General features: G+C 43.9%; 1 protein-coding gene across 2 annotated transcripts in view; it reads right to left on the reverse strand.

Annotated features, from left to right (window-relative positions):
* Window positions 1–13,087, reverse strand: part of cntnap2a (contactin associated protein 2a) — a 1,620,024-nt gene that overhangs the window by 881,581 nt on the left and 725,356 nt on the right. The gene's annotated exons all lie outside the window — the stretch shown is intronic.

Raw genomic sequence — 13,087 nt, forward strand, 5'->3', positions numbered from 1 at the left:
ACAATGCCACATCTAGTACATAGGAGAGACAGGGAACAGTCTAAGGATGAGGCTCACTGGGCACCTCAGTGCTATTACAATGAAGGATGTATACAAACCTACCACCTGACATTTCATGGAGCATGGTCTTGAGACCCTGGAGATCATAGTATTGGAGACCAACATGAACTGGACAACCTCACAAAGGAAAAGGAGATATAAGCACTGCCCCAGTCAAGAGCAGTCCAGGCTCCACCACTCTATCCAGCCCTTTAATTATTTGATGCACCTCAAGTTTACACTGCTCTAAAGAAATCAAGGGATACAATTCCAACACCAATAATAAAACACTCAATATACTAGCAAACAACCACTATTTGGGGCCAAAATGTAGTAAAATCCAGGAACAAGCCCAGAGCCCTAACCTCCGTCAGGGATCAAAGGACCACCGATTAAGCAGCTACCAAGAAAAGATCAGCAAGAAAAATAAGACATCAATATCACATCTGTAACTCCCAGATACCATTGCTCAAATGACTACTTTGTGTTCTCTAGCATACAGACCTAGGCAGCCATTACATCAATACGTGTGGTGTTGTCATTGAATAGTCATGCATAGACCCAGCAAAAGGGGGCAGTGGACCATCTCCATCCTATTGACAGACACCAGCAGCCATTCAGCTCCTCCTCATCCTCCTCCTCCCTGCAGTGAGAAGACATTTAGAAAGAGCACATGGTTGGGAAGGAGAAGACACGCACCATAGACTGTCGCAAAGGGGAAGCACTGGGGTAAAATCCACTGAACACGCCTGCAACACCCACAGATAAGGTGAATTAAATTTGGGATCACTCATCGTCTATTCTGTTCTTTTGCTATGAGGTAGATTAAGGTGAGAAATGCCGCTGTAGATTTCATCTGATATGTCCAAGTATGAATCCAGGTATGAGCCTGAATACATGACTAGTGGCATTAGGACAGGCCCTTATTGGCATTAGGACAGTTACAATTGCACCAATGTGGCATGCCTCCTGTGATCTTCCTCCACCTTCAGAATCTGTAAATAGAGAGGTATGGCTATAGCAGCACACAATTACCATTCCTTGGGCAAACAGGCACAAGATAACATGCAGTGCAGCTTTAAGAAACTGTCAATAAGACTCCAATAAGTTTCACTAACATTCTTTCTCCTACAACAGCAATATAGCACAGAAGCAGCAAACCAACCATAAAAATCAGCAAACCAACAATACAACTTCAACAGCAAGGACACAAGAGAGGGAAGAGGTATCCCATGCAATACTTGTTTTATAGGTGCTCTGAGCGCATTTTAGAACATTCCTTAATTTAGTAGAGAATTGAGTCCTTAATGAGCTTGGCACACAAATGCACAGGCACTTCAGGGTCACAAGATGACACACACTGCATAAAAGACCTGAGGCCTCAGTGCTCCATAACGCAAAGAACCAGAACCCAATGCAGAGCAGTACAACGGGTGCCCAGACTTCGGTTTGAGGCCCCTTTGTAAAATTGGGCTGCCCCGAACACCGGCTGCCTTCAGGTCATTAAAGGGACCGCTGCAGGCCGCCACAAAAAAGGCAAGTAAAAATACTTAGCTAAATGTGGAGCTGGGAGATCCCACATGTCCCCTTCCAGATTGCTGCCTGAACCTTCTCCGATCGCTGACTCCTCCTCCCCCCGTCCCAATTGTTGACTCCCCACGCCCCCGCTCCCCAACACCACCCCCCCCGCCCCAGTTGCTTCCCAATCCTCTACCAAGACCTACCATCGTCTTCGCCGGCGAGCTGCCTGGGGACGCACAGCAGGTATAAATGAAGCCCGAGGCCTAAAATCAGGTGGGCCTTGGGCCTACCCATTCCAGTGCAGGGATCGCTCCCTGCGCCCAGTTCTAGAACTAATTTCTAGGCCAGTAACTCCAAGACAGGCAGGGATGATTGACTAAAACATTGACATACTTCCATGTACCTTGACATATTGCACTCATACAGTCGTAAAGATTCAACTGGTTCACTAATGTCCTTTAGGGAAGGAAACCTGCCGTCTTTACTCGGTTTGGCTTATACGCGACTCCAGTGACATATACTGGAGTCGCATTTCAGCCAGACTGGCCAACTGTCCTCTAGCTTGCTGGGCCACTTCACTCAGTTGTATCAAACTCAAGGCAACCAGGGATGGGCAATAAATGCTGGCCTTGCCAGCAACACCCACTCACCGAGAATGAATTTTAAAAAGTTAATATGTCAACGTGTTCCAGTTTAAAAGCTCTAAAGTGTTAATTTCAGAATTGCATACGCCAGAGTGTACTGCCATGCTTGCAGGGAGTGCCATAAACAGACTATACTGTTGGTCATCTTTACATTGATTCCATCCATTCTGATTTAAACTTCACCTGGACTGGAAAATTTAGGCTAACGTGGCATCCTACATTGTTCCGTGATCAAAATTAGTTTTGTTGGGGTGTCCAGTGTGCTATCCTCTTCCTCTACTGTAAATACTGATGCAAAGTAATTATTTAACATGTCCGCCACTTCCTTATTTTTATTTACAATATCAAAATTATCAGATTTTAAAGGGGCCCATTTTGCTCTTGGTCACCCTCTTTTTCCCGAATATAATTGTCAGTTTTGTGTGTTTATTTTGATATTCCTTGCATGTTTCTTTTCATAGCTCTTACTATCTGTTTTCTCACCCTTTGCTGTTCTTTGTATCTCTCCCAGTTGCCAGGCTCTGTGTTATTTTTTGCATATTTTTATGCTTTTTCTTTTAGTTTTATGTTTTCCCTTACAGCCATGAATGACAAAAGAGGTTTTTTTGGCAAGTGGAGCTCTTGCCCCTTCGGGGTATAAACTAGTTCTGTATCACATTAAATGCTTTTTTGAACACCTCCCACTGATCTTCTGTTGTTTTATCCATGAACAGATTTGCCCAGTTTACTGTGGACAGTCCCTGTCTCATCCCGTTGAAGTCGGCCTTGCCTAAATTTAGAATCTGACTAGCTGATACAGGGTTCTCCCTTTCAAACACAACATTGAACTCGATCATATTATGATCGCTATTAGATAAATGTTCACGCACCATTAGGCTGTTAACTAAATCTGGCTCATTACTCATTATTAAATTTAATATGCCCCCTTTTTGGTTCTAGGGCATATCCTTAACACACACAAGAAATTTGTTACCTTTCTGACATGACCACATCTGCTTATCTCAATCTATGAAAGTTAAAATCCCCCATTAAAGCCACTCTGCCTTTGCTTTATGCTTGTCTAATCTCTGCGTTTATACATTCTGCCACTTCACAGCTGCTACCAGGGGGCCTAATCATAAATCCCACTGCAGTCTTAAATCCTTTTCTATTTCTCAAGTCTACCCATAAAATCTCCACTGCCTGCTCACCTCATTATACTGAATCATAGAAAGGTTACAGCACGGAAGGAGGCCATTCGGCCCATTGAGTCTGTGCCGGCTCTATGCAACAGCAATCCAGCTAGACCCCGTCCTATCCCCGTAGCCCTGCAAATTTTCTCCTAACAAGTACTTATCCAGTTCCCTTTTGAAGGCCATGATTGAATCTGCCTCCACCACCTCCTCGGGCAGTGCATTCCAGATCCGAACCACTCACTGAGTAAATAAGTTTTTCCTCATATCACCTTTGGATCTTTTGCCAATCATCTTAAATCTATGTCCTCTGGTTCTTCACCCTTCTGCCAATGGGAACAGTTTCTCTCTATCTACTCTGTCTAGACCCTTCTCCTCGCAGCTGTCTCTGTTCCAGGGAGAACAACCTCAGCTTCTCCAGTCTATCCACGTAACTAGTCCCTCATCCCTGGAATCATTCTGGTAAATCTCTTCTGCACCCTCTCTAAGGCCTTCACATCCTTCCTAAAGTGCGGTGCCCAGAACTGGACACAATACTCCAGTTGTTGCCGGACCAGTGTTTTATGAAGACTCATCATGACTTCCATACTTTGTACTCTATGCCTCTATTTATAAAGCCTAGGATCCCGTGTGCTTTTTTAACTGCTTTCTCAACCTGCCCTGCCACTTTTAACAATTTGTACACATATACCCCCAGATCCCTCTGTTCCTCCACAACTTTTAGAATTGTGCCCTCTAGTTTATATTGCCTTTCTTCATTCTTCCTACTGAAATGTATCACTTCGCATTTTTCTGCGTTAAACTTCATCGGCCACATGTCCGCTCATGCCACCTGCCTGTCTATATCCTCTTGAAGTCTATCACTATCCTCCTCACCTTTACTGCACTTCCAAGTTTTGTGTCATCTGCAAATTTTGAAATTCTGCCCTGTACACCCAAGTCCAAGTCATTAATATATATCTAGAGAAGCAGTGGTCCCAGCTCCGACCCCTGGGGAACACAATTGTACACCTCCCTCCAGTCCGAGAAACAACCCTTCACACTACTCTCTGTTTCCTGTCACTTAGCCAATCCTGTATCCATGTTGCTACTGCCCCCTTTATTCCATGGGCCGCAATCTTGATGATAAGCCTACCGTGCGGCACTTTATCAAACGCCTTTTGAAAGTCCATATACACCACATCAACTGCATTGCCCTCGTCCACCCTCTCTGTTACCTCATTAAAAAACTCTATCAGGTTAGTTAAACACAATTTGCCTTTCACAGATCCGTGCTGGCCTTCCCTAATCAATCCACACTCGTCCAAGTGACTGTTAACCCTGTCACGGATTGTCGTTTCTAAAAGTTTCCCCACCACTGAGGTTAAACTGGCCTATAGTTGCTGGGTTTATCCTTACACTCTTTTTTGAACAAGGGAGTAAGATTTGCAATTCTCCAGTCCTCTGGCACCGCCCCCGTATCTACAGATGTTTGGAAGGTTATGGCTAGTATCTCTGTAATTTCCACCCTTACTTCCCTCAGCAACCTAGGATGCATCCCATCTGGACCAGGTGACTTATCTACTTTAAGTACAGCTAGCCTTCTAGCACCACCTCTTAATTTTTAGCCCAACCAATATCTCAACTATAGCTTCCTTTACTGAGACTCTGGCAGCATCTTCTTCCTTGGTAAAGAAAGATGCAAAGGACTCATTCAGTACCTCGGCCATCCCCTCTGCTCCATGAGTAGATCTCCTTTATGGTCCCTAATCTGTCCTACCCCGCCTCTTACTACCCAGTCACTGTTTACATTCCTGTAGCAGACTTTGGATTCCCTTTTATGTTGGCCGCCAGTCTATTCTCATACTTTCTCTTTGCCCCTCCTATTTCCTTTTTCATTTCCCCTCTGAACTTTCTATATTCTGCCTGGTTCTCACTTGTGTTATCAACCTGTGTCATACCCCCTTTTTTCCATTTCATCTTACTCACTATCTCTTTTGTCATCCAGGGAGCTCTGGCTTTAGTTGCCCTACCTTTCTGCCTCGTGGGAATGTGCCTAGACTGTACCCAAACCATCTCCTCTTTAAAGGCCGCCCACTGTTCAATTACAGTTTAGCCTGCCAATCTTTGATTCCAATTTACCCGGGCCAGATCTGTTCTGATCCCATTGAAATTGGCCCTCCTCCAATTGAGTACTTTTACTATAGAGTGGTACATGTCCTTTACCATAGCTATTCTAAACCTTATGATATTATGATCGTTGCTCCCTAAATGCTCCCCCACTGAAACTTGCTCCACTTAGCCCACCTCATTCCCTAGAACCAAGTCCAGCAATGCCTCCTTCCTCGTTGGGCTGGAAACGTACTGGTTAAGAAAGTTATCCTGAACACATTTCGAAAATTCCTCCCCCTCTTTGCCCATTAAATTGTTATCCCAGTCCATATTAGGATAGTTGATGTCCCCAGTTATCACTACTCTATAGCTTTTGCACTTGTCTGTAATTTCCCTGCAAATTTGCTCCTCTATATCCTTCCCACTTGTTGGTGGCCTATATTGTACATCCAGTAGTGTAATAGCACCTCTTATTTCTTAACTCTAACCAAATAGATTCTGTCCATGACACCTCCAGGACATCCTTTCTCTCCAGCACTGCAATATTCTCCTTAATCAATACTGCCAACCACCCCCCCCCACCCTTCCTTTCTTTCCTAAACACCTTGTATCCAGGAATATTTAGTACCCAATCCTGCCCTTTATTGAGCCAGGTCTCTGTTTTCACCACATCGTATTCCCATGTGGCTATTTGAGCCTGCAGCTCACCAACCTTGTTTACCACACTTCGTGCGTTTTCACACATGCACTTGTACAGCCTGTACAGGTCCCACCTTCCCCAGAACTGGTCCCAATGCCCCACAGATCTGAAGCCCTCCCTCCTGCACCATCCGTTCACCCACGCATTCATCTGCTCTATCCTCCTATTTCTGTGCTCACTAGCGCATGGTACTGGGAGTAATCTGGAGATTACTACCTTTGAGGTCCTGTTTCTTAATTTTTTTCCTAACTCCTTAAAATCTGCCTGCAGGACCTCTTCCCTCTTTCTACCTATGTCGTTGGTACAGATATGGACCACGACCCCTGGCTGTTCACCCTGCCCCCCTCAGAATGTTCTGCAGCTGCTCAGTGACATCCTTGACCCTGGCACCAGGGAGGCAACATCATTGTTGGGCAATCCTCTCATCATTGAAGTAATTTCATCCTTAATCACTAAGGCTACTCCTCCCCCTCTACCAGTTTCCCTATCCTTCCTGTAGACCTTATAACCTGGTATATTCAGTTCCCCGTCCTGACCGTCTTGCAGCCACATGTCAGTAATGGCTACCATATCATACCCTCTAAGTTGAATTTGTTCCTGTAATTCAATCAATTTGTTCCTTATACTCTGTGCGTTTGTATAAAGAACGCTTATTTGGGCCACACACCCTAACCTGTCCTTCTGCTCTAATTTGTTTTTCTCACACATTTCATATTTCTCTCTTCTGATTTAACTACTTTGCATATTTTAGTTTTCCCTTTACCTGTATGCCTAAAGCATAATTTTCTGACTATTACTCTACTCTCTTCCTTTCGCTTGTTTTAGAATTATTATTTATTCTACCTTTTCCACCTGAACCCTCACCCCCATTTGCTAGTTTAAAGTCCTTGTGACCACCCTATTTATCCTCTCCACTAGGACCTTGGTCCCAGTCCAGTTCAGGTGGAGCCCGTCCCAACGGTACAGTTCCTTTCTGTTCCAGTACTGGTGCCAATGTCCCATGATATTTTCCATACCACTCCTTCAGCCACGTGTTCAGCTCCCTCATCTGCTAATCCCTACGCCAATTTGCACATGGCTCACATAATAATCCAGAGATTATAACCCTTGATGTCCTTTTTTGTTCAGTTTAGCTCCAGGTACTCTCTGAACAGGACCTCTTGCCTACTCTTTCCTATGCTGCTGGTACCAACATGGACCACAATGAATGGATCCTCCCCCTCTCTCTCCCCAGCATCCTTTCAAGCTGGTTCGAGATGTCCCTCACCCTGGCACCAGGTAGGCGACATACCATCTGGAACTCTCGATCCTGCTTACAAAGGATGCTATCTATCCCCTAATTATTGAATCCCCTACAACTATCACAACACGCTTCTCCTCCCCACTTTGGACCTCCTCCTGCTCCAGGGTGCCATGGTCAGCATTCTGGCTGTCCTTCTGACAGTCTTTGTCCTTGTCCTCATTAGGTAGCAAGTACATTGTACTTGTTGGATAGGATCAGTTTCTGAAGATCCTCGTTCACTGTCTCACTTGGGTTCTCCTTACTCTGCACACTATCAGTCACACCAACTCCGTTCTGGTGCTGTAACTCTCTACGAGATGTGACCGAGGTCTGGTGCAAACTGTCCAGATACTCCTTCCTCCCCCTCCCTAATGTGTTGGAATGTCTCCAACTCGCAGTCCAGCTCAATGATTCAATGATTCGAGGTGGAGACATCTACTGCAGATGTGTTCACTCGGGACATTCTCGCTGTCCACAAACTCCCACATACTGCAGTCCAGGTACACAACCTGCTCTGCCATATCTTAGTCTATATTTATTGATAGATAATTACTTTTTAGTCTCTTGTTTTTTATTCCTTTTTTGAAAAAAAAACCGAGCACCTCCCATCCCCTCTACACCTAATTGCCACTCTCACCAAATTCTCAAGTTCCCACTCAGTTCGCGATCCACTCTGCGATTCGGCTCCATGTGTCTTTCTATTTTCGAAATCAGCTATTTTCTACTTTTGTTAGTTCCCAATCATATTACACAAAAACTTTCCTTCCTAATTTTGTCCTCAATCACAGTGCACCAAAATATTCTACTCAATCACATTACAGAATTAAAGATTTTCATAGATTATAGCCTCCATGACTATTCCTCACCCATCCCATTGTAAATCTCTAAAAATAAAAGTTATAATTTCCAGATTAAAAATTTTACATCTGCATGTACATTCTGTCTAAATCTGTATTTGCTATTATATTTCTTGCTCACACTTATGTCCAATTTTCTCGCTGTAAATTCCTATGCCTATATTTCCCATTCAATTGTCCTACGTCAACGATCTCGTCAGGATGCCATTGCAGGTTCCAGCTTCTCGGTGACTCCATGAAGCAAATTTGTGAACTCTCTCCCAGCTCTGCAGCCATCTTGTTTTTTGATAAGCTTCTGGAAGTTGAGTATTAAAAACTTCTATATTTATCCTGCCTTTGAATTTTAAAATAAATATTGAAAATTTTAATTTCTTTCCATCAATAATATTAATGATTAAAAATTCATCAACCCTCACCCAATGCCTCGCTGTGATTTCAGTATCCTTCCTGCTTTCCTGTCTCCTACTTTGTCATCACACTAGCATCTCTTAATTTAAAAATTGCCAGTGATTGTCTATAGAAAGAAGAGCTAAGCAGCCATGGACAGTCAATTGATGACCATCAGATGCGAGTGGGCCAAGACAAGCTCTGGGGAGCAGAACATCCCTGACGTACGACAGGGGCTAGGTGCAGAGAAACTCCAGGGTGTAGGGTGGCTGTGGCGGATACTTCAACCATGGGAGATGCCAAGACCTCAATTATTGCAGCACCACCAAGTGGGATGACTACAGCCACAAGCAGCTACTCGGGTGGCTTAAAGAGCCAAATCGCCAGCAGCAGGCAGTAAATAGATTTGTGTTAGGTATCAAGCGATATGGAGCAAAGGCGGGAAAATGAAGTTGAGATGCAGATCAGCCATGATCTAATTGGATGGCGGAACAGGCCAGAGGGGCTGAATGGCCTACTCCTAATGCTCCTATGTTCTTAGTTCAGGAAAGTGTACTACAATGGAAAAACAGTGGAAGAAAAATCTGCCTCCATTTCATCCTCGATTTCACGGTATTATATTGAAAATAACTCCCCTAATTTATTTCACTGTTTAAGACTACAGTATTAATTAGAAAGTGACTTTGCCTCGGTTTGGATTGTCCAATGCTCTTACTTTGATTCACTTATCAGAACAGCAGTCCGAAAAGGATTGATATGCAGATATAAAACTGTGTGCACTGAACATTAATGAGCATAAAGCAAGTGTTGCAAAAAACTCAACAGATGAAAACATGAAAAAGAACATGAATGTTAAGACTTCAAAGTGGAAAAAAAATCACATTAAAACACGGGCACATACATCGAGTACGTAGAGAGAATTTAAAAATTAAACTGGACAGGACAGAAAGGAAATATAAAAATAAGCGCATCTACCAGAAAAACACTGAAAACTGACATAAGTGAGAGAAGTGTAAAAGGAGATAAATAGAAAAGAGAAATTGTGATGAAACCTGAGAACTAAATGATTGTATAAAGAAAATTAAAGAAAGGATAATTATTCATGAAATGAAACATTCAGTAAGAAGTGCAGTACACTGAAACAGTGAAATAAGAAAAAAGTGAAATGAAGGAAAGAAATAGATGGAAGGATATTTGTGATAATCAAAGTGGTACATTCACAGAGTGCTGGAAATGATAAAATACATGGTGGTGTGAAAAGATAAATGACTCTTGTATTAGATCTGTTTTCATGTTGCTAAACATAGAAAACATCAATTTCAGAATCAGCACGGCTGATATTATTACCGCTCCCCTCCTACCTACAGCAGCTTCCACATACTTAAAGATGGTTTCAATTCCTACCAGCTGCCAGATTTGGTTTTTGATTTTCCATCTGGCACTAATGGTCTAAACAAGGCTGTCAGCAGTTTTTCTATTTCTGCCTATGAAGGGGGACTATCAATAAACTTGCTGAAATTAAAAATTAATATGCCACTTTTGAATGATGCACTTGGACCAGACATTGTAATGTTAAGCTACAAATAAGTAGTAATTTTCTCTGTAATGTTATGCATTCAAATTATTTAAGCTCGTAGGCCTAATAGATGTAAAATTGTTTAGTCAAACAAGAAGAAGAACGATGACTAGAAAGATTATCACCAGTGCAGAAAATACATCTCTAAATAAAAAAAGACTTGCATTTATGAAGCACATTTCATAGTTCTCAAAAATGACTTAAAGCACTTTGCAAACAAATTACTTTCTAGTGCAGTGACTGTTGTGTTAACAAATGTGGCAACCATTTTGTGTTCTTTGAATGGGAACTTTCAACATGCACCTGTCCGGCATAGGCAGTCTAGATCAAGTCTGAAAACTGGACTTGAACCCACAACCATCTGACTCAGAAAGCGGGACCAACCAAGCCCAGCTGAAACAATATCAAGATAAATATCAATAGTTAGGGTTAACATACCATGAACTTCCATTAATTTTTCAATTACAAATACGATTTATCTATGTAGTTAAAAGCCCTGACCCTGCAAAAATGTACGTCACACTGAAAACTGCCACATGCAAAGTGTCCATCACATTTGCAACTGATTGGCTCAAGTATTATTCATTTAAAAAAAAACAAATCACCATTAATTGACTGATCTTGATTGCAGACAGGAAAAAAAATCAGCAAACAAGAGCCAGCAACTTACAAGTAGGAGAAGGGGATGGGTTTGCAGAAGAGCCTTACGCCCAAAACCTCCAGCATTTTCTGTTGGCTTTTTTCTTATGTCAGGAGCATTTGGAGTTTTTTTTTCTTTTTACTTAACATTTCTTCTAAAAAACAAAATTGCTCAACATAATTTTTCAAAATGTTTTAAACATCTTGCATTCTCAATAACCCGTGGATAAAGTACTAAAACTGAAGTTTCGAACATAATACATAAAAAAAACTCAACAAAATCAATAAACTCACCTGCAATGGCTTCTGTTCCAGCACTGTTATCTCTGGAGTCCCCCAAGGATCTATTCTTGGCCCCCTCCTATTTCTCATCTACATGCTGCTCCTCAGTGACATCGTCTGAAAACACATCAGGTTCCACATGTACGCTGATGACACCCAGCTTTACCTCACCACTACTTCCCTCAACCCCTCCACCGTCTCTGATTCATCACACTGCTTGGATGGGCAAAAACTTCCTCCAACTAAATATTGGAAAGACCGAAGCCATTGTCTTTGGTCCCCGCCACAAACTCCGTTCCCTAGCCATCGACTCCATCCCTCTCCCTGGCCACTGTCTGAGACTGAACCAGACTGTCGCAACCTTGGCATTCTATTTGATCCTGAGCTGAGCTTCTGACCGCATATCCTCTCCATCACCAAAACCACCGACTTCTACCTCCGTAACATCGCTCCTCTCTACCCCTGCCTCAGCTCATCTGCTAATGAAACCCTCATCCATACCTTTGTTACCTCTAGACTTGACTATTCCAATGGTCTCCTGGCCGACTTCCCATCTTCCACCCTTGAGATCATCCAAAACTCTGCTGCCCGTATCCTAACTTGCACCAAGTCCCGTTCACACACCCCTGTGCTCACTGACCTACATTGGCTCCCGGTCTGGGAACGCCTCGATTTTAAAATTCCCATCCTTGATTTCAAATCCCTCCATGGCCTTGCTCCTCCCTACCTCTGTAACCTCCTTCAGCTCTACAACCCTCCGAGATCTCTGTGCTTCTCCAATTCTTGCCTCTTGCACATCCCCAATTTTAATCGATCCACCATTAGCGGCCGTGTCTTGAGCTGCCTATGCCCTAAGCTCTGGAATTCCCTCCCTAAACCTCTCCGCCTTTCTATCTTTCTCTCCTCCTTTAAGCTGCTCCTTAAAACCTACCTCTTTCACCAAGCTTTTAGTCATCTGTCCTCATATCTCCTTTTATGGCTGGGTGTCAAATTTTTCCTGAATGCAGAAGTTCCGCCAGCAATTAAAGCCAGGGGAATGATAGTTAAAGAACCAAATATACCTCATTGAGGTACTTAAGGTACTTCATTTCTGACATAGTGGATAGTTAAAACGATTTTTAACTTATCTGGGTGGCTTTCCCATGGCTTCCGATTCACGCCTGGTGAAATCAGGTGTGAAGGGCCAGATCAGGCAAAAATAAAGTTAATAAATTAAATAAAAAACCATTGCACAAAGTTAAAAAACAAAAATAAACCGACCTTTCTACTGACGTCACCTGCACCCCCCTGCTCCAATATCCGCCTCTCTGATGTCCCCCTCGCCCCCCCCGATGACTCCCTCTCCGATGTCCCCCTCTCTGATGTCCACCTCGCCCCCTGATGTCTCCATCTCCGATGTCCCCCTCTCTGATGTCCCCCTCTCAGCCCCCGATGACTCCCTCTCCAATGTCCCTCTCTCTGATGTCCTCCTCGTCCCCCGATGTCTCTCTCTCTGATGTCCCCCTCGCCCCCCGATTTCTCCATCTCCGATGTCCCTCTCAGCCTCCGATCCCCTCCTCTCCCCCCTCCGATCTCCCCCTCTCCCCCCGCCGATCTCCCCCTCTCCCCCCGCCGATCTCCCCCTCTCCCCCCGCCGATCTCCCTCAACCCCTGCCAATCTTCCCCTCTCCCCCTGCCAATCTCCTTCACCCCTCCCCCCCTGATCTTCCCCCCTCCCCCACCCCGATCTTCAGCGCCCTCCACTCTCTGTTCCAGCGCGGATGATGTCTCTCTCGCTCTCTCTTTCTCTCCCCCGCCCCCGCCGACCTCGGTGTTCCAGTTCCTCTCAGCAGCCAACCTGTCAATCAGGCTGGCTGCCGGGCGCGAAACCCACAAACAACTTTAATCACTATCAATT

Source organism: Heptranchias perlo, chromosome 2, assembly GCF_035084215.1.
Source record: "Heptranchias perlo isolate sHepPer1 chromosome 2, sHepPer1.hap1, whole genome shotgun sequence".
Classification (NCBI taxonomy): Eukaryota; Metazoa; Chordata; class Chondrichthyes; order Hexanchiformes; family Hexanchidae; genus Heptranchias; species Heptranchias perlo.